This window comes from Chiloscyllium plagiosum, chromosome 39 (genome assembly GCF_004010195.1).
Source record: "Chiloscyllium plagiosum isolate BGI_BamShark_2017 chromosome 39, ASM401019v2, whole genome shotgun sequence".
Taxonomy (NCBI): domain Eukaryota; kingdom Metazoa; phylum Chordata; class Chondrichthyes; order Orectolobiformes; family Hemiscylliidae; genus Chiloscyllium; species Chiloscyllium plagiosum.
Genome location: NC_057748.1, coordinates 24,241,407 through 24,264,080, shown reverse-complemented (window position 1 = coordinate 24,264,080; position 22,674 = coordinate 24,241,407).

Sequence of the window (22,674 nt, the reverse complement as noted above, 5' to 3'; positions counted from 1 at the left end):
GACCCACAGGGAAGTGAACAACAGTCGAACACAGACCACTATACATTGAGTACCACATGGAACAGACTCGGATGGGGCCAACAACCAAGTACACACACCCTCTACATGGATTACCTCATGGGCCACAACGGGATGTGTACAACTGCCTGACACACATCCCACTGTCCATGGAAAACCACATGGGCACATCGAGATGTGAACAGCAGCTCCGCACACCGCCGTCTGTACACGTAACAACACGTGGGACACGGCGGGAAGTGAATGATAGCTGAACAAAGAGCCTCCTGTCCATGTTGCTCCACATTGCGTGCAGCATGAAGTGAACAAAAACCGGACACACATCCACCGGCCATGGAGCACTGCATGTGGCACACCGGGTAGTGAAGTACAGCCCAGCATGCACACGCACCTATCCATGGAGCACTACATGGTACACAGCCGATAGGATGAATAGGTCGGCACATGTACCCCTGTTCACGGAGCACCACATGATACACTCCATGAAGTGAACACATTCCAGTACACACACCCCTGTCCTTGGAACACCACATGAGACATAACCAGAAAGTGAAAGATAGCCCAGCACACATGCCCCTGTCCGTGGAGCACCACGTCGTACATACTGGGGAGCTATGAACAAGCCAGCCCACACACACACCTGTCCATGAAACACCACATGGGACACAGGTGTAAGTAAACAAAAGCCCGACACACACTCCTATGTCCCTTGCAACTCCACATGAGAGACGCCAAGGCCTGAACAACAGGCCAAGATGCTCCACCGCGTCCATGGGGCACCACGTGGGACACACCGGAAAGATAACTACAGTCCAGCACACAATCGCCTGTCCATGGAGCATCACATTGTACACATCGGCAAGGTAACAACACACCAGCACGCATACACCCTGGTCGGTGGAACACCGTATAGGACACACCATGATGTAAACAACAGCCCGCCACACACCACCCTGTTCATGGAGCGCAGCATTGGACATATCGAGAGTTGAACCAGAGCAGAACACACACACCCCTGTCCGTGGAGCCTCACGTGGGACAGACCACGAAGTGAACAACAGCTCAGCACAGAACCCCTGTCCACGGAGCACCACAAGAGACACACCGGGAAGCGAATGAGGGAAGGACAGAAAAACCCTTTTCATTTGGGGAGAACATAGAACACACCAAGTGAACAACAGACCTGCACATACCCTCCTGTCGATGGATCACCACACATGGGACACACCCGATGTCAACAACAGCCCGAATCACTCACCAATATTAATGGAGCACTACATAAGAGGTACCATGATGTGAACAAAAGCCCAGCACGCACATTCCTTCTCTTCGAGCATCACATGGGACACAATGGTAAGCTAACAACAACACGACTCATACTCGCCTGTCCTTGGAGCACCACATGGGCTCCACCGGGATCTGAACAACATGCCGACATAAACCACCATGCCCATGGAGCACCACATAGGACACATTAGAATGTGAACCATTGCCCAGTACACATCCTCCTGTCCATGGACCACCACACTGTGCACATCCGCAAGTAAACAACACATCAGCACACACAAACACCACTGTACATGGAGCACTACATGCTACACAAAGGTTTACGAACAACAGCCTGATACACACACACAGAGACACACACACAAACACACCTGTCCTTCGAACACTACGTGGGATACAATCGCAAGTGAACAACAGTACAACACACATGGACAACCGCATGGGGCACACCTGGACCTGATCAACAGGCCGAGACAATCCACTGTGTCCATGAATCACCACATGGGACACAATGTTACGGAAACAGCAGGCTGAGAAACTCCACCCTGTCCATGCAACACCACATTGGAGACATTTCATGAGTGCTGAACAACAAGCAGCGACACTCTATTGTGTCCATGGAGCAAATCAAGGGACATCCCGTGATGTGGACAACTGTCCGAGACTCACGTCCGTCCATGGAATGCCACGTGAGACACACCGGGAGTTAGAACCAGAACAAGCCCTTAAACTCCATTTATGGAGACCCTCATAGACCACCAAGTCAACAACAGCCCAGCACAGAACCCCTGTCTTTAGAGCACCAAGATTGACACACTGGGAAGAGAAAGAGAGCGCGACAGACAAGGCCTTGTCAATGGAGGAGAAAATGGGACACACCAAGAAGGGAACAAAAACACAACACACATCCTCCTGTCGATGGAGCATTACACGGAACACACTGGGAAGTGAACAACGGCCAATACCCCCACCCCCCTTCTCCGTCCAACAGCCGTTTCCATGGAGCACCACATGGGACACACAGGGATTTGAACAACGGACTGATACTCAGTCCTGAGTCCATGGAGCACCACATGGGACAAAGGGATGGGAACAACATCCCGACACAGACCGATCTGTCCATCGATATCCCCATGGGACTCACTGGGAAGTTATCAACCAGCGAGCAAAAACCATCCTGTTCATGGAGCAGCTCATGGATTGCTCGATGAAGTGAAGCACAGCCTCACTCACAATCACCTATCCATGGAGCAACACATCGGACACACTAGGAAGTGAACAATAAACCAGCATACAACCACATGTCCTTGGAGAAACACATAAGACAAACTGGGAAAAGAGCAACAGGCCTGACGCACAAACCCCTGTCCATGGAGCACCACAGGGGACAATACATGAATTGAATGAAAGTCGGACACGTTCCCCCCTTTTCGCAGAGCACCACATGGGACAACACGGGAAGAGGATAATAGGACGACCAACATTCCTCTGTAGGTGGAACACTACATGGGACACTCCATGAAGCATACATAATCCCGACGCAGCCCCCATCCATAGATCATAACAAGGCCCAAACCAGTATGCGAAAAATAGTCCACCACAAAACATGGGAACACAACATGTGAAACATCGGGATGTGAAAAACAGCCCGCAACGCACCTCTATCCATGCAGGATATTTTAGGATAACCAGGAATTGAAAACAGTCTGAGACATACTCATAGAGCACCACAAGGCACACACCAGGAAGTGCCCGACACAGGCCCCACTGTCCATTGAGCAACACATGGAACACACAGGGAAATATGCAGAGTTCAGCACACAACCAAATGTCCTTCGAGCACACATGGAACACACCAGGAAGTGAACAACAGCTAGCATACATTCCCTGCCGATACTGATCCACATGGAACACACCGAGAATGAACGAGAGCCTGATACAATGCCTGCCTGTGGAGCACCACGTGGGACACAACAAGAATTGACCAAAAGCGTCGCACACACACCCTAGTCCATGGAGCACAACAGGGGACACATTGGGAAGTGTACAACAGCCCAACACGTACAAACCTGTCCATGAAGCATCACATGGGAAAAATCGGGATGTGAACAGCAGACCCGCAAACTCACCGAGTCCAGGCAGCACGCCATGCGGCACACTGGGAAGTGTACACGTGCCAGATACAGCTCCCATCTATGGAACACAATATGGGACAAACTGGAATGAGAAAAATAAACCAACACGAAACCCCACTGTCTATGGAGCACCACTTGATACAAACCGTGAAGTCAACAGTAGCCTAACACACACCCCATGGCCAATTCAGCAACACATGTATCACACCAGGAAGTGGACAACAGGCAGTACACAATCCCTTCACAACGAGCCCTACATGGAAAATACCGGAAAATGATCAACAGACTGATACACAGCCTGTGTCCATGACGCAACACATGGGACACACAACCTTTCCATGATGCACTACATGGGAAACACTAGGCAGTGGACAACAGGCCGATACACTCCCCACTGTCAATGGAGCACCACATGGGACAGACCGGAATGTCAACAACAACGCAGCACACAGACCTCTGTCCACATACCAACGAATGGGACACACCAGGAACTGACAATAGCCCAGCAAACATTCCCTTGTACAGGGAGCACCAGCTGAAACACACCAGGAAGTGAGCAAGAGGCCGACACTCACCCCACTGTCAATGGAGCACCACGTGGGATGGACCAGTTAGTGAACACATGCCTACCACACGCACCTCTGTCATGTAAAACCACATGGGACCCACGGAGCTATGAACAACAGCCTAAATCACACTCCCCTGGCCATGTAAAACCACATGGGACACGCAGGGAAGTGAGCGATTTAACTGCATGCATTCCCCTGTCCATGGGCTCCCACATGAAACACATCAGCAGATGAGCAACAGCCTGCTACACACCAGGAAGTGAACAACAGCCTAACACACACCTCACTGTCCATGGAGCAGCACAAGCGACACACGGGGATGTGAACGAGACCACAGCACATATCCTTCTGTCCATGGAGTTCTACATGTAACCCACCACGAAGTACACGAGAGCCTGGTACACAGGACCTGATCCACGGAGCACCACATGGAACATCCCAAGAAATCAGCTGCAGCCCAATACACAGACGCTTGTAAAACGAGAACCATATGAGAAACACTGATAAGTGAACGAGAGGCCGACACACAATGCAATTTCCATGGAGCAACACATGAGTCACTTCGGGAAATGAACAACAGCCCGATATAAATGCTCCTGTCCATGAAGGACCACATGGCCCACATCAATATATGAACAAGAGCCCGAAACACACTACCCAGTCTACGGAGAAACACACAAGACACATTACGAAGTAAACAATAGCCCAGCAAACTATCCTCTGCCCATGGATCACTACATAGGACACACTGGGAATGAACGGAAGCCAGAAACACATCCCCCTATGCATGGGACACCACACGTGACATAACGCGAACTGAACAACAAACTGAAATAGAACCCCCGTCCATGGAGCACCACATGGAAACACCCAGAAGGGAGAAATAGACCGATGCGCATCCCACTGTCATGGCACTCGCCAGGATGTTACAAAACCCAGCATGCACGACTCTGTTCACAGAGAACCACATGAGATACATTGACAAATGAACATCAGCCCAGCAAACAACACTCCTGGAACACAACATGGGACACACGTGAAGTGAACGAGAGCTCGACATAATCCCCCTGTCCATGGAGTAAGTCAAGGGATGCACCGAGATGAGAATAACAGCTCTTCATGCACATCTCTGTTCATGCAGCAACACATGGGAACAACGGGACGTGAACAATTGCCCAACACATACCTCCTTGTGCATGGATCACCACATGAGAAACGCCGGGAATTGAAACACAGTGTGGAACACACAACCCTTCTCTGGAGCACCACATATGTCTCAGTGGGAAGTGAACACCATCTCAGTGCATACCTGTCTGTCTATTGAGCAACTCATGGAACGAAGGCGAAGTAAACAACAGCCCGAAAGACAGCGTCTTGTCCACGGAGTCCAACTTGGGAAGCAGCATGTACACACCCGCCCAAGGAATACCACATGGAACACACGAGGTAGTGAACAACAGAACGAAACACAGCACCATGTCCATGGAACATCACATCGGTCACATCGGGTAGCAAAAACCAGCTCTAAACAGAATTCCTTGCTCAAGGAACACCGCATGGGACACACAAGGGAGTGAACAATGCGTGACGCACTGCCCCTTGTCCATGGTGCACCACATGTGATATACCGGGAAGTGAACGATAGCCTGGCACAAACACTCCGGTCAATGGAACACCGCTTGGGACACAACAGAAGGTGTACCGCAGGCCAGCACACACACCTTTGCCCTCGGACACCACATGGAAAACTGCGTGAAACGTATAACATCACCAACAAGCACTCTCCTGTCCATGGGACAAACCGTTCAGTGAACAACAGCACCATAAACCCCTTGTCCATGGAGCATCGCATGGATCAAACGGGGAAGCGATCAACAACCCGAAACACAGCTCGACCTCACGGAGCACAATATGGAACGCACCGGGAAGGGAACACCAGCTCGGCAAATACACCCCTGTCCAAGAAGCACCACATGGGACGCACTGGGACGTGAATAACAGCCATGTCCTTGGAGTATCAGAAGGAACAAACCTGAAAATGAAGAACAGCCCGTCACAAAGCCGCTAAACATACGCACTGCCCCTTGTCCATGCTGCACCACATGTGATATACCGGGAAGTGAACGATAGCCTGGCACAAACACTCCGGTCAATGGAACACCGCTTGGGACACAACAGAAGGTGTACCGCAGGCCAGCACACACACCTTTGCCCTCGGACACCACATGGGAAACTGCGTGAAACGTATAACATCACCGACAAGCACTCTCCTGTCCATGGGACAAACCGTTCAGTGAACAACAGCACCATAAACCCCTTGTCCATGGAGCATCGCATGGATCAAACGGGGAAGTGATCAACAACCCGAAACACAGCCCGACCTCACGGAGCACAATATGGAACGCACCGGGAAGGGAACACCAGCTCGGCAAATACACCCCTGTCCAAGAAGCACCACATGGGACGCACTGGGACGTGAATAACAGCCATGTCCTTGGAGTATCAGAAGGAACAAACCTGAAAATGAAGAACAGCCCGTCACAAAGCCGCTAAACATAGAGCACCACATAGGACACACCAAGTAGTCAACGAATGCCCAACACACACGCTTCACTTCATGGAGTACCAGATGGGACACTTTGGGAAATGAACAAGAGCCTGATATTCGCACGTCTTTTCATGGAGTACCACATGGGACAAACTGAGAAGTGAACGACAGGCCGTCACAAATCCCCTTCACCATGAAGCACCATTTGGTACACGGGAGGGGGGGGGTTTGAACTACAGCTTGAACCAAAATCACTTGTCCATGAAGTACCTCATGGGACACACCAGGAAATGAACAAGAGCCCGGCACACACTCCTACGTCCGTGCAGCATCACATGGAACACACCTGGAAGTGAATAAGAGGCCGACACTCAGCCCAGTGTCCATAGAACACCGGATGGGGCACACACGGAAGTGAACTATACTCTGACACATGAACCCATGTCCATGGAACACTGCATGGGACACACCAGGATGTGAACAACAGCCCATCACACAAGCCCCTGTCAATGGATCACCACATGGGACAATCTGGGAAGTGAACGAATGCCTTGCACACATATCCCTGTCCAAGAGACCCTCAATGGGACACACTAGAAATGAAACAGAGTCTTATGCACACCGCCCTGTCAATGGAGACCCACCTGGGACACACCAGGAAGTGATCAGGAGCTCAACACAGAAATTCCTGTCCATACAGCACCGCATGGGACAAACCAGGAAGTACACAACAGACTGACACCCACCCCATTCTCCATGGAGCATCATATTGGACCCAACTGGAAGTGAACAACAGCACAGCACAGATCCCACTGTCCGTGGAGGACACATGGGACACTGCGCGCGCGCACACACACACACACACACACACCCGTACATGGAGCTCCATGTAAGACACATTGAGAAGTGAAAAACCGCTTAGCACACAACCATTTGTCCTTGGAGCACAACTTGAACCAGGCGAGGGAGTGAACCACAGCCCAACACACTCTTTCCAGTCCATATACCACCACATGGGAACAACGAGTAAGTGAATAACGGCACATAACACATTCCGCTGGACATGGAACACCACTGGGGACATACAGGAACTGAAAAACAGCCCGACACACCTCCACACCAGTCTTAGAGCATGACATGGAACACATTTAGATGTGAACAACAGACCGAAGCACAGCCCTCTGTCCGTGCAGAAACACATGGGACAAAACACGAAGTGAACGAGAGGCTGGCACATGCAAGCACTCTTGTCCATGGAGCATCAGAATTGACACATTGGGAATTGAACAGCATTCGAGCACACACACCGCTGTGCATTGAGCACCACATGGGACATTGCGGGATGGGACCAACAGCGAAGCACACACACGCTATCCATGGAGGACGACACGGGACACACCAGGACGTGTGCAACAGCCCCACATACATCCCATTGTCCATGGAACACCACAAGGGAAACATCAAGATGTGATCAATAGCCACGCACACAATGCACTGTGCATTTAACAACACAAAGGACACGACGTGAAGTGAACAATAACCCAGCACAAAGCTCCTTATCTATGCAGCACCCCTTGGCACAAACCATGATGTCAACAGCAGATGACACACATCCAAAGTCCGTGGAACACGTCATTTGACACACCATGAAATGAACTACAGCTCAGCACGCAAAAAACCCCTGTCCACGGAGCACAACATGGTACACCCCTGATGTGAACAACAGCCCGATATCCACATACAGCCCTGTTCATGGCGCACAACATGATATGCACCATGACGTGAAGAAAGTCCAGCATACACACACCCGTCATTCATGAGACGCAATGGCGAGTGAACAGCAGCCGTCACATATCCCCTGTCCATGTACCACAACATGGGATACATTGGTAAGTGAAATATAGCCCAGCACACATCGCCCTGGCCGTGAAGCACCACATTCTACACACCGATGTGTTATCAACAATCAGACACACACGCACACCTGCCTTGAAGCATCCCATAGGACACAATGTTAAGTGAACAAAAGTCTGACATGCACCCCTTCTCTCCGTGGAGTACTACAGGGGGACCACTGGGACCTGAACAAAGATACGCCACCATGCCCATGGAGCACCACATGGGACGCTCTGTAAAGTGAACGTTAGCTGAGCACACATTTCCATGTCCATGGAGCACACACACCCTTGTCGATGGAACACCACATAGGAAACATCGTGATGTGAACAAAATCCCGACACTCACTATGCTGTCCATGGAGCGCCACATGGGACACAGCGGGAGTTGAATCAGAGCGGAACACACGCTCCGCTGTTCGTGGAGCCTTACTTGGGACAGACCACGAAGTGAACAACAGCACAGCATAGAACCCCTGTTGACAGAGGACCACAAGAGCCACACCGGGAAAGGAATGAGTGTGTGGCAGAGACGCTCTCGTCAATTGAGGAGAACGTCGGACACACCAAGTGAAGCAGAGTCCAGTATACATCCTCCTGTCGATGGAACAACGCTTGGGATACACCCGATGTGAATAACAGCCCGCCACACACACCCCTGTTCACGGTGTATCACATGAGAGGCATCATGAAGTGAGCAATGTCCCAGCACACACACGCTTGTCCTTCGAATACGACATGGGACACAATGGCAAGTGAACAACAGCCAGACACATGCTCCCCTGTCCATGGAGCATCAATTGGGCCGATCTGGATCTGAGCAACATGCGGAGACACTCCACTGTGTCTATGAATTATCACATAGGACATACCGGGACCGCAACAGAAGGCTGTGATACACCACCGTGTCCATGGAGCACTACATTGGAAACATCGGGAACTGGACAACAGGCCGAAATACTCCAGTGTATCCATGCAGCACCACATGGGGCAAACTGTGAGTGGAACCAAAATGTGCACATAACACATGTCCATGGACGCTCACGGGGGACACCCCAGGAAGTCAACAACAGACCAGCACTGAACCTCTGTCCACAGACTACCACAAGAGACACACCGGGAGGTGAACGAGAGTGCGACAGACAAGCCCTTGTCAATGCTGCAGAATATTGGACGCGCCAAGAAGTGAACAACAGCCCAACACGCACCCTCCTGTCGATGGAACATCACGCTGGACGCTCTGAGAAGTGAACAGCAGCTCGACAAAAACACCCCTGTCCAGCAGCTCTGTCCATGAAGTACCACATGGGACACACCGGGATGTGCACAACTGACTGATACACAGCCCACAGTCCATGGAACACCACATGGTACACATTGAAAAGTGCATATCAGAGGAACGCACACACCCCTGTCCATGGAACACCATAAGGGGCACTGCAGGATGTGAACAACAGCACGACAGACATCCCGACTCCATAGAGCACCACATGGCATATAACGGGATTTGAACAACAGACCACCACGCAACTCCATTCCAAGGAGAACCACAGTGTACACCCTGGGAAGTAAACAACAACCCGACCCAGATTGCTCTGTTCATAGATAACAACATGGGACATACCGTGATGTGAGCCACGCTGGGAAGTTATCAACCGACCAGCACACGCCGCCCTGTTCATGGAGCAGCTCATGGGATACAGCAAGAAGTGAATAACAGCCTAATGCACACACATACTTGTCCATGGCACAACATATCCGAGCCACCAGGAAGTGAAAAACAAATCAGCATCCAATTTCCAATCCTTGAAGAAACACATAAGACATTCCAAGAATGGAACAAAAGCCTGATGCACGAACGCCTGTCCATGGAGAATGACATGGGACAAACCTTGAAGTGAACGAAAGCCGGCCAAATTCCTCCTTTTAATAGAGCACCACATGGGAAAAAACGGCAAGTCGATAAAAGGACGAGAAACATTCCCCTCTCCGTGCTGCACCACATTGGATACACCGGGAAGGGTACAATAGACCGACGCAACCATCATCCATGGAGCACGACAAGGGCCAAACTGGGATGCCCTTGTTGTGCATATTCCCTACCCATGGTGCTGCACATACAGACAAGTTGATAGACCATCACTTGGGACACACCGGAAAGTGTTCAACAGTCTGACAATTACACCCTTGCAAATGGAGCACAACATAGGATTCACTAGAATGTGAACAACCACGCAGCAGGCACCCCTCTGCCCAGGTTACAACACATGGGACACACCGGCAATTGAAATGTAGCCCAACAAACATTCCCCTGTCAATGAAGCAGCAGATGGAACACACCAGGAAGTGAGCAGTGGGCTGACACACACCCCACTGTCCATCGAGCAACACAGGGGACACAATGGTAAGTGATAAAAAGCATGACACACGCAAGCATACACAGACACAGATACACATGCACACACACACACACATGGAAGATATCAATAGCACAGCACACATTCCCCTGTCCATGGACTACCACAATAATATACCAGTAAGTAAACATCAGTCTGACACTCAAACCCTTGTACATGGAGCACCACATTGGACACACCAGGAAGTGCACAACAGACGCGCACATACACCCCTGTCCAGGTAGCACTACATGGGACACACCGGGAAGTGTACAACAGCTCGACGTATCCCCGGTCCATGGAGCACAACATGGGACAAACCAAGATGTGAAACACAGACTAACACGAAACACATTGCCTAGATAGCACCATTTGGAAGACACCCGAAGTGAACAATAGCCCTTCACGCACCCCGCTGCCCAAGAAGCAACACATGGAACACATGGGAAAGTGCATAGATCCCAGAACACAACTAGCTGTCCATGGAGTACCACATGGGTCACTCCAGGAAGTGGACAACAGTCAGCACATGTTCTCTGCACAGGCTGCGCACATGGAAAACACCGGGAAGTGAACAGTCTGACACACACTGCCTGTCCTTGGAGCACCACATGGGATACAACAGAAATTGAACAAGAGTCGAATACACACCGTACTCCCAATGGCCCACCACATGGGACGCAACGGGGTGTGTACAGCAGCCCGACACATGCATCCCTGTCCACGGAACATCACATGGGGCAAAACTGAATGTAAAAAGGAGACAGACACATACACCACTGGACATGTTTCACCACATGGGACACATTAGGAAGTTAACAACAGACCGACATACACTCCACTGTCCATGGAGCATCACATGGGACACACCGGGATGTGAACAACAGCCCAGCACTCACACACACCTGTCCTTGTAAAACCAAATGGGATACACCGGTAAGTGAACAACAGCGTGACATACACTCCCTTCTTCATGGTTCGCCCCATGGTCCACACCAGGCGGCACACAATCATTGCTGATGGTGCTCCACCTGGAAAAGCACTGGGACGTGACTGAAGTCACTCAAAACAACAACCGTGCTACATCTTCATTTTCCAAAATCTGCCGACCGATGAGGTCTTCATACTCCCTACTGCTATTAGGGGGTCTGAGGAAAACCCTCACAAAGGTGGCTGCTCCATTGCTGTTCCAAACTGCCACCCATACAAACTCAGTAGATCTACCTTCCACGACAGCCTTCGTTTCTGCAGCTATGGCGCACTCTCTGATGAGCAATACTAACCCCTCGTCTTGATAAGAAAACAAAAGCACAGGACACACTCCTCTGACCCAGGAGCACCTCATGGGACACAATGGGCAGTGAACAACAGTACAACGCATACCTCCTCTCCACGGAGCGCAACATGAGACCCACCAGGAATTGAACAACAGCCGGACACACATCCAGGTGTCCATGATACACAACATAGGACACTCTGGGAAGAGAACGAGAGCCCAGCATACACACTCCTTTTCATAGAGCACCACATAGGACACAAAACGAAATGAAAAACAGCCCGACACACACTGCTCTATCTATTGATCGACACATTGTACACACCAGATAGCGAAACAAAACCCTGCACCAACTCATCTGTCCATGGATTCCCAGTTGGGACGCGCAGGGACGTTTACAATAACCGAGAACACACCCTTTTGTCCATGGAGCACCACATGGTGCACACCACGAAGTGACCGAGGGTACGACTCACACGCATTTTTCATTGAGCGCAACATGGGAGGCACAGGGAAGTGAACAAAAACCCGACAAAAACATCCCTGTCCATGGAGAGCCACAAAGGACACAGCGGGAAGGGAACGATGGCACTGTGCACTCTCCCCACGTTCATATACCACCACATGGGATAAACAGGGAAGTGAACAACAGCCCGACTCACTCGCCCGTGTATATGAAGCGTCATAAGAGACACACCAGGAAGTGAACAGCAGCCCGATTCACACATTGCATCCATGTAGCACCACATGGGATACACCAGGAAGTGAACAACACATCAACACTCATCCTAATATCTTTGGAGCTCCACATGGGACACACCGGGACGTGAACTCCAGCCTGGCAGACACACTCCTGTCCGAGGATCACCACATCGGACACAAGAGGAAGTGATCAACAGCGGAGTACATTTCCACCCACACGGTACAAGGCACGGCACATGGGTTACTCCTGTAGGTGCACAATAGTATGGCACACAGTCATCCCCATCCATGAAATTCACACTGGGAATTGAACAACAGTCCAACACACCAACGTCTGTGCGAAGCACCACATGAGGCACATCGGGAACTGAAGGACATCCGAGCACAAACCTCCCCCCATCCATGGACCACCTCATAGAAGACACTGGGAAGTTAGCAACGGCACAGCACACACCACCTTGTCCAAAGAACTCCACAAGGGACAAACCAGGAAATTAGAAACGGCCCAGCACACACCACTCTATCCATGGAACACCGCATACGATGCACCACGATGTAAACAACAGACAGCACACAACCCCTGTCGATGGAGGACCACATGGTTCACACAGGGATGTAAATAACAGCCCGAAACACATACCCCTGTTCATAAAGCTACACATGTGGTCCACCGAAAAGTGAACATCAGCGTGACACACACACCATTGTTGATTTAGCTAAATATGGGGCACTGATCATGGACCTCCACATGGGACACACAGGGAATTGAACATAAGTCCCATACACTCATGCCTGTTATTGGAGCAACATAGGGAACATACCGGGAAGAGAATTCCTTAGCAGCACATACCCTGTGTCTATGGATCATCTCATATCACACAGCAGGTGACCGAAAGGGCGACACACAACCCCGTCCATGGAGCGCAACATGGAAAAATAGGGAAGTAAAGAACAGCCCGACATACACACCCCTCTTCATAACGCACCACATGGGATCCATTAAGAAGTGAACAACAGCCCGACATACACACCCTTGTTCATAGAGCACCACATGTGCCACACACAAGGAAGTGAAAAACAGCCGAGCTCTCACCCGATATCCATGGGCCTATTCGTAAATTAATAAACAGCACAGCAGGCTCACGTCTGTCCATGGAGCATCACATGGGATGCATTGAAAAATGAAAGACAGCACAACCAAAATCCATCTGTCCATGGAGCACCACATGTGATGCACAGGATAATGAAACCACATCTCGATACGAACCAATCTGTACATGGCTCTCCACATGGGACACACCAGGAAATGAAACAAAGTCAAGCACACAAACCTGTGTCCATGGAACACCACATGACACACACCAGGAAGTCAGCAACGGCGCAGCACACATTCGTCTCTCCATGGGGAACCACAAAGGTCACACTAAAAAGTAAAAAACAGCTCAGCACTCACTCCACCCCCATGCATGGGCCACCACAATTGACAGACTTATTAGTTAACCAGAGCACAGGACACACGCCCTTGTCCATGGAGTCCCACGTGGTCGACCGTAAATTGAACAGCAGCCTACACACACATCCCTGTCCATGAAGCGAACAACAATCCGACATGCTCACCCCTGTCAATAGAGGACCACGTAGGAAACACATGGAAGTGAGCATTAGCCCGTCATATTCGCCCCGTCCATTGAGCACCATTTAGGACAACCTGGGAAGTGATCAATAGACCACAACACACTCCCAATTCCATGGAACAACACATAGGACACACCACAAAGTGAATGAGAGAGTGACACACACCCCTGTCTATGGAGCACAGCATGAGATACACCTGAAAGTCTATAACAGCCCGATACACAGCCCAATTTCCATGGAGCAACACAGGGGACACGCCGGGATTTGATAAACAGCTGTGCACGCACAATCCTGTTCATTTAGCAACATGGTGGGAATACTGGGAAGTGAAGTGAACGGTAGCCCTGCAAATATCTCCCTGACCATGCAACACCACCTCGGACACACCAGAAAATGACCAACAGCCCAGCACACATTCATCCCTCTTCCGTCAATAGAGCTCCACAGGTGAAACAACGAGAAGGGAACAACAACCTGAAAAACACATACCTGTCCATGGAACAACACATGGGACACATCGGGAACTGGAGAAAACCCCAACACACTAACCCTTATCCATTATGCAAAACATGGAACATTCCGTGAAGTGTATCAGAAGCCAGCCCATACCGCCCTTTCCGTGGATCCCCAGGTGGAACACATTGGAAAGTGAACAATAGCCTGACAGATACCCCAGTCCATTAAGCCCCACATGGAACATACCAGGAAGTGAACGACAACCCAACGCACACATCCCTGTCCATAGAGCACCATATTGAACACATCATGAAGTAAATTAGACCACCCTGTCCATGAACCACCATATGAGTTACACTGATAAGTGAGCAACAGCTGTGCTCAAAACCTCTGTCCATGGAGCACTACATGGGATTCACCAGGAAGTAAATAAAAGTCGATTCAAACCCCACTGTCCATGTAGATATCATGAAAAGTACCAAGAAGTGAACATAAAGCCAACACACGCACCTTTTCCATGGAGTACCACGTGGAACACGCTGCAAAATGAACAACAGCCCAGCCCGCACCATCCTGTCCTTGGAATACGACATGTGATATTCCCGGACGTGCACAACAGCGAAACACGCCACCTTCCTCGTCCGTGAGGTCCATACTAGGAACTGAACACCTCTGTCAATTCAGTAGTACATGGCACACACCAGGAAGTAAACAATTGCTTGACACATTTCCCACGTACATGGAGCACCAAATGGGGCAAGGACGATGTGAACAACAGCTCAGCAGACATGGCCCTGTCCAAGGAACATAACATGGTTCACAGCCGGAAGTGAACAACAGCCCGACCCCCTGACCATGGAGCACCAAAAGGGACACTTCCAGATGTGATTCGGAACAAAGCACACATCCTCCCTCTCCGTCCATGGATCCCCACGTGGTACAGAACAGGAAGAGAACAATAGTTCAACACAAAGGCCCCTATTCATGGAGTATGTCATGGGATACACCGGAAAGTGAACAACAGCAAAACAAACACTCCACAGATCATGGAGCACCACATGTGACAGACTGGTACGTTAACCATGAACTCCTGTTCATGGAGTCCCACGTGGGACAAACCGGGAATTGAACAACAACCAGACACACACGCCCCTATCCATGGAGCACCACATCTAACACCTGAAAATGATCAACAACCAGCACAAACACCCTTGTCCATGAAATATCACAGGAGACACACCAGGAGTGTACAACAGCCAGAGACACACCCCAATGTCCATGGATGATCACATGGGCCACACCGGGATGTGAATAACAGCCAAGCACACACAACCCTGTCCAATTAACAGTAAACGGGCATACTGACAATTAAACGATAGTCTTGCGAACCCTGTCCAGGCAGCATCATATAGGACAAACCAAGAAGTGACGAACAGTCCAACACACAACCACCCCTCACCCGTCCATGGAGCGCCGCAGGTGAAAAAACGTGAAGTGACCAATAGCCTGAAACACATTACCCCTCTACCTTCCATCCATGGAGCGCCATATATGACACACCAGGAAGTGAACCACAGACTGACACACTCTCCCTTTTCCATGGAGCAGCATATGGGACACAACCGGAATTGAAGAAAACCCAAACACACTAATCCCTGTCAATTAAGCATCACATGGGACACAACAGGAAGTGTATCACATCCCAGCCCACAATGCCCTTTCCATGCAGCCCCACATGAAACACACTAGGAAGAGAACAACAACTTAAAACGCACACCCCTGTCCATGAAGTACCACGTGGGGACGCATCTTGAAGTGAATGAGAGATCGAAACCGCCCTGTCGATGGACCCACTCCATGTGATACAACGGGAAGTGAACAACAGCCCGACTCACATACCCCTGTCCCTGGAGCGCCACTTTGAACGCACCGGGAAGTGACCAACAGCCCAGCATGCGCTCTCTGTCCATGGAGTCCTACGTGGAGCACGCTGTAAAAATGATCAATATTCCAGCACACACCCTCCTATCCTTGCAGCACCACATCGTAGACACCGAGACTTGAACACGAGCCCGACACAGACACCCCTGTCCAAGGGTAACCATATGGGACAAAAGGGAAGTGATCAAACTCCAAGCGCAGCTCCATTCATTGCGTAACATATGGGAAACGCCAGGATGTGCACTACAGCATAACACACCCCCACCTTCCCCGTCCATGGAGCACCATATCTGGAACTGAACAACATCCGATGCACTAACCGCTTTGCAAAGCACATTATGAAATGAACATTGGACATAACAGGAAATACTCAAACGCCCGACACACAAATACAAGCCCATGGAGCACCACATAGGACACACCAGGAAGGGAATTACAGCCCAGCACACACAACCATGTCTATTGAGCACCAAATGTTACACACCAGGAAGTTATCAACTGCACTGCACACAAACGACCCTGTGCATGGAAGACCATTTGAGATGGACCGGGATGTGAACAACAGGCACTATACAATGCCTGTTCATTCAGAAAACCATTGAGCACATCACGAAGTACACAACAGCCCAAAACACAAACCCCTGTTCATGGAGCTCCACATGGTGCATACCAGGAAGTGAACAAAAGTCGGACACACACGCCTGCACATGGAGCAAAATAAGGGACACACGGGAAAGTGAGTGACAGCCCAGTACAACTCTCCCTGTAATGAAGCCCTACGGCTCACATGGTACATCTCAGGAAGTTACCAAAGCGGGGACACAGAAACCCGTTCATGGAGCACAACATGGATTACACCTTGAATTGATCGAGAGCGCGACACAATCCTGTCCATGTTGCCCTGTGAGGGACACAAGGGAAGTGAACAGCAGCACGAGACACACACCCCCACCCCTATCATAGAGTACCTCATGTAACATGGCAGGTGAAAAAAATTCCGACGTACAACACACGTCCAAGGAGTAATCATGCAGCACACCGTGGAGTGAATAAAAGCCCAACTCACATACCACTGGCCATGTAGCACCACATTGAACACACTGTATAGTGAACCAGAGGCAGGCACACACTCTCTGGTCCATGGAGTTCACGTTCGGCATACACCGACATGTTCACAAAAGCCCAGCACACACACCCCTGTCCATGGAGCAGCACAAGGTACACACCAGAAAGTGAATATTTAGAGCAACACACACTCCTATTTCCATCAAGCAGTACACGTAACACACCGGGAAGTGAACAGCAGTCCAATAGAAACATCCCTGTCCTTGGAACTCCCACGTGGAATACACCAGGAAGTGAACAATAATCACGCACACACACTCCTGTTCAATGGGAACCACATGGGGCACACGGAGAAGGGAATGAGTACGCAATACATACAGCCCCGGTACGTGCACGTCCATATGGGACACATCGGAATGTTTAGCACAAACACCTCCCCCCCCCACCACCACCACCCCCAGAGCATGGAGAACCACATGTGAATCAGCGGAAGTGGAAACAACAGCCCGCCAAACAACCCCTGTTCATGGAGAAACACTTGAGTTACACTGCAAATTGATCGAGAGCTCAGCCCACTCCCACGTTCATAGAGCAGCATTGGGGACACACCGGGAGGTAAACAAGAGCACGATCAAGATAGGTCTACATTATTTCTAATTTTCTCAATTTTGCAACCCAATAATTCAGTGAGAGCAATGCAAAAGGACACGGTAATGTGCAGAAGAACTACAACTTCGTATATAGTTGGATTATTACTCAATTGTCAACGAGCTGCAGAAATATCGGGCTTGGCACTGCAATGGGAGTTGGTGTCGAAATGAGTGTATAGAAGGTCTAATCAAAATAATGAGAACACAGTATAAAGTCATTGCCAGTTCAGCCAGTTTAGCTAAAGCGGTTAGTTGTATCAATGCACGTCACTGAACCTGCTCAGACATCCTAAAACCAGCTGAGACATCTCTTTACCATGGAGCACTGTGCAGACCGAGCTCGTTGACTGCTCCATGCTATCTCGCAATTTGTGGAGAAATGAAAACCGAAGAACGCTCCTGTGCATTGATCTATAAACCCAGACTAAATATCTGTATGCACCGGGAGCTGCTGCACACAACACCAAATAATTTATGTGTAAATCATGAACATTTATCCTCCCAGCATATAGAACACTCCAGTGTATTGATCAGTAATACTGTGTTAGGTTTCTGCACAGTGTGAGAAAAACTTGGAGCCCATGCTGGAAGTGACAGACTATGCAGCTCCCATCCATTAACAGCTCCATATCTCCACTGTTCCATGCTGTGGGTGTGAAAGTCATTGCCAGAGAGAAATGGGGGAACAGTCAAGAAGAATCGAGGCGCTTGCGAAATAAAGAGGTTGAGGTGGAAAGACGATGCCATGGAAGTATGTATCCACATGTGTCTGAATGCTGAAATGAAGAAATTTCCATTCATCCATCAGTAGGGGCCAATATTTCCAGGGATATGGGTGAATAATTGTGTGAGTCCAGTTGATGGAGTTTTGTATGAGTACTTGTTCTGCAGCTTTGGAACTGGAGATCGGATCAGCAGAGTCTTCAACTCATTGGGCTGAATCTAACTATAATTTGTCTCGGAGGCATTTTCATTGATTGTAACAGAGGAATCCTCTGCACAAGGCCAAACTAGTTTCCTAGTGAAGCGCTGTGGAAGAGGTCAAAACGAATGTTATTGCATTTTCCCTATATTAGAATGCTCTTGATCTATTCTTCCATGTTATATTTGACAAGGATTCAAATTCCTAAATCTAACCTGACTGGGCTGTGTGCAACAGTAATGGACTGGTGGGTCTCATTCATCTAATATCTCAGGGACAAAATTATGAAGAATCAGAACAATAAAAATTTCTCTGAGTCTCCAAAGGCATTCTTTGTCGAGCAAAGGTTCACATTCTTTGATTGAAAACAAATCATGATGTGGAGATGCTGGTATGGAGCAAGGTGGAAAAAGTCAGGTGTCACATGACACCAATTAACGGTTAACAGGTTTATTTGAAATCATAAACTTTCTGAGCGCTGTCCTTCCTCAGGTGAAAAGGTTGTCGTGTAGTTCTGACTATGAAATTTTTAAAAAATCTGCTTCTTTTGCAGCGACCTGAGGCAACCAGCAGGGGTGGCATTGCATCACTTCAGCCAGAAAAGGAGCAAATCTACTGATCCTCATTTTAATAGATTCAGCCAAAGCAACTGACAACTAAGGACACGGAGGTGCAGACACAGTGAAAAAGCTATTGATACAATAAACACACACAAAACAGCCACATAGATGCACGTGCAAATAGAGGCACATTGAGATATATACAGACACAAACACAAATAACACAGATAGAGGTGCACATACCTCAAATCATAAACACAAATACACGCGAGGCACACAGGCAAAGACACAGCTAAGCATAACTCCAGATGCACATATACACAATTTTAAACTCATGGAAACATGCACACGCAAATGCAGTCACAATAAGACAGTAGTATCTTTTGGACAGTGATTGAGACTTTTTTGATATATAAAGGGATGATGTTTTACTTGTGAGAAACAGGAGAGTGGTGCTCAGAAACACATCAGTCATGATCAAAGAGGGGATCCTGTAATTGTTATAAGCATGTGTCCATTTCCTTGTGTTGTGTTGTTTGTGGTGTTCTCATTCCCAGGGAACAGTGAAGACTGTGCCATTGAAGATATTCAAATCTGAGTTCAATTAACGTGCTCGACAATGGATACAACGATTCTTTGCATTAAACGGCAAAATTGTTTTCAGACACAATCTTACAAACCATGAGCATCCTAAATATCCAAAAGTCTCTGGAGGTCCGAATGTCCAACTGCTATTGCTATCATATAATTTGTTCTATCGCCCAAACTCTTAGCGCGGTGATAAAGGAAGAGGAATATCCTATTAAGCCACTCAGCATCGTTAGAATGAGGCAGGAGGTGTCCATTCTGTACTTTTGAGTTACATAGAAATAGAATGAAGTAATGCACCCATTGTGTAATTCCCCAGCACAAGACCAGAACATTTCACCTTCCTCGGCTGATACACAGGAACGGGGAGACCTGGCTAGCTTCCAAGAAATACAGACGAGGGATTAATGTTTATGTCCAACTTGGAAAACTCTAACCAGTGGAGTGCCTCTGAATCAGTATGAAATCATCAATAATTCTTAACAATGGTAATGCTTTGGAAGAGGGGACTGTATTGATTGGAACTTAGTTCGCTCATTCACCAAGATCGTCATTGAATAATTTGTCAAGCAGAAGTAGAAAATCTGCAATGGGATGCAGACAGGGAAGTTCGTGAGTAAACTTTCATCAGAATTAGTATATTTTGGGTTCTGGGAAGTTTGTGCTGTGATGGAATGACAAAGTAACAGTCACATAGATAGAAATTGCACAGCCCTGTATAGAAGAGATTTGAGTGTCCTGGCACATAGATCACCTTAAAATTAGTTTTCATTTTCACCAAGTGATGAGGAATGTTTTGCTGCATTTGTACAGGTTATTACAGAGACGCCGCTGGATATGCTGTGTGCAATATTGATGCCCAAAACGTAAAAAATAAATTAAGGATATAATCCTTTTTGGAGATTTTCAGTGATTCAATTTACTTGTTCCTGACATAAAGGATTATGACGGATTAATACATTTGGCCTGAAAATCACAGATGCTCCTATGCTGGATAAAGGATCTTGCGCAAATTGCATAAGAAGAAAACTTGATAGATGCTTCCTCTTCGTAGGGGCCAAAAACTAGTGAATCAGTTCCATGAAGCAGAGCCATGACGAGTTCAGACTGCTCTTTGATCTGTCAAAATGGCGGCAATCGGTCAGAAAATGATCTTGGAAAGCGCAGGAAAGCGGGCCCTTATCTCTCTTTACAGAATTACCCCTTTCTGAAACTTGGAATACATTTGTTGGGCATGTTCTACACCCAGATTCTCTGTGAACACAGACCATGTTTTTCAGCCAGAGTTGGCTCACAACATCCTCTGATCTCCCTGATGGCAACATTCAATAACAACACATCCTGGAAAATAACAACTGCTAACCTTCCAAAATATGATATAAAAACATAAGATGTAGGAAAAGGTCACTCGGCCCCTCAAGTGTACCCTGCCATTCAATAAGATCTTGGCAGATCTGATCTAGCTATCAACTCAATTTCCTCTTGGGGAATAAGGCAGGGCATGTGACTGTGCTGTTCGTGGGAGAGCATTTTCAGAACAGTGACCATAATGTTGTCAGTTTTATGATAGTTATGGAAAATGTTACGTCTGATGCACAAGTTAAATTTCGAAATTGTGGCAAGGCCAAGTTTTGGCATTAGGTAATATCTTTCAAACGTTGATTGGGTAGGTGGTTTGCAGCTGAACGGAGATCTGGCAAGTGGGGGGTTGTCAACTGCGAGATAATGAGAGTTCAGGACTGGTATTTTCCTGTTAGTGTGAAGGGCAAGGCTGGCATGAGTAGTGAACACTGGATGAGTCGTGATATTGAGGCTTTGGTCAAGACAAATGAGGAGGCATATGTCAGGAATAGACAGCGGGATCAGTTAGTGCATTGAGGAACAGAGAGAAATGAAACGAGAATCCAAATCGATTCTGAGTACGTATGGCTGAATGATTAATTAGGGAGGGAATTTGGGCCCTTAATTCCAACTATGTGTTGAACCAGAGGAAATGGTGAGATCTTAAACATTTACTGTGGACATAGACAT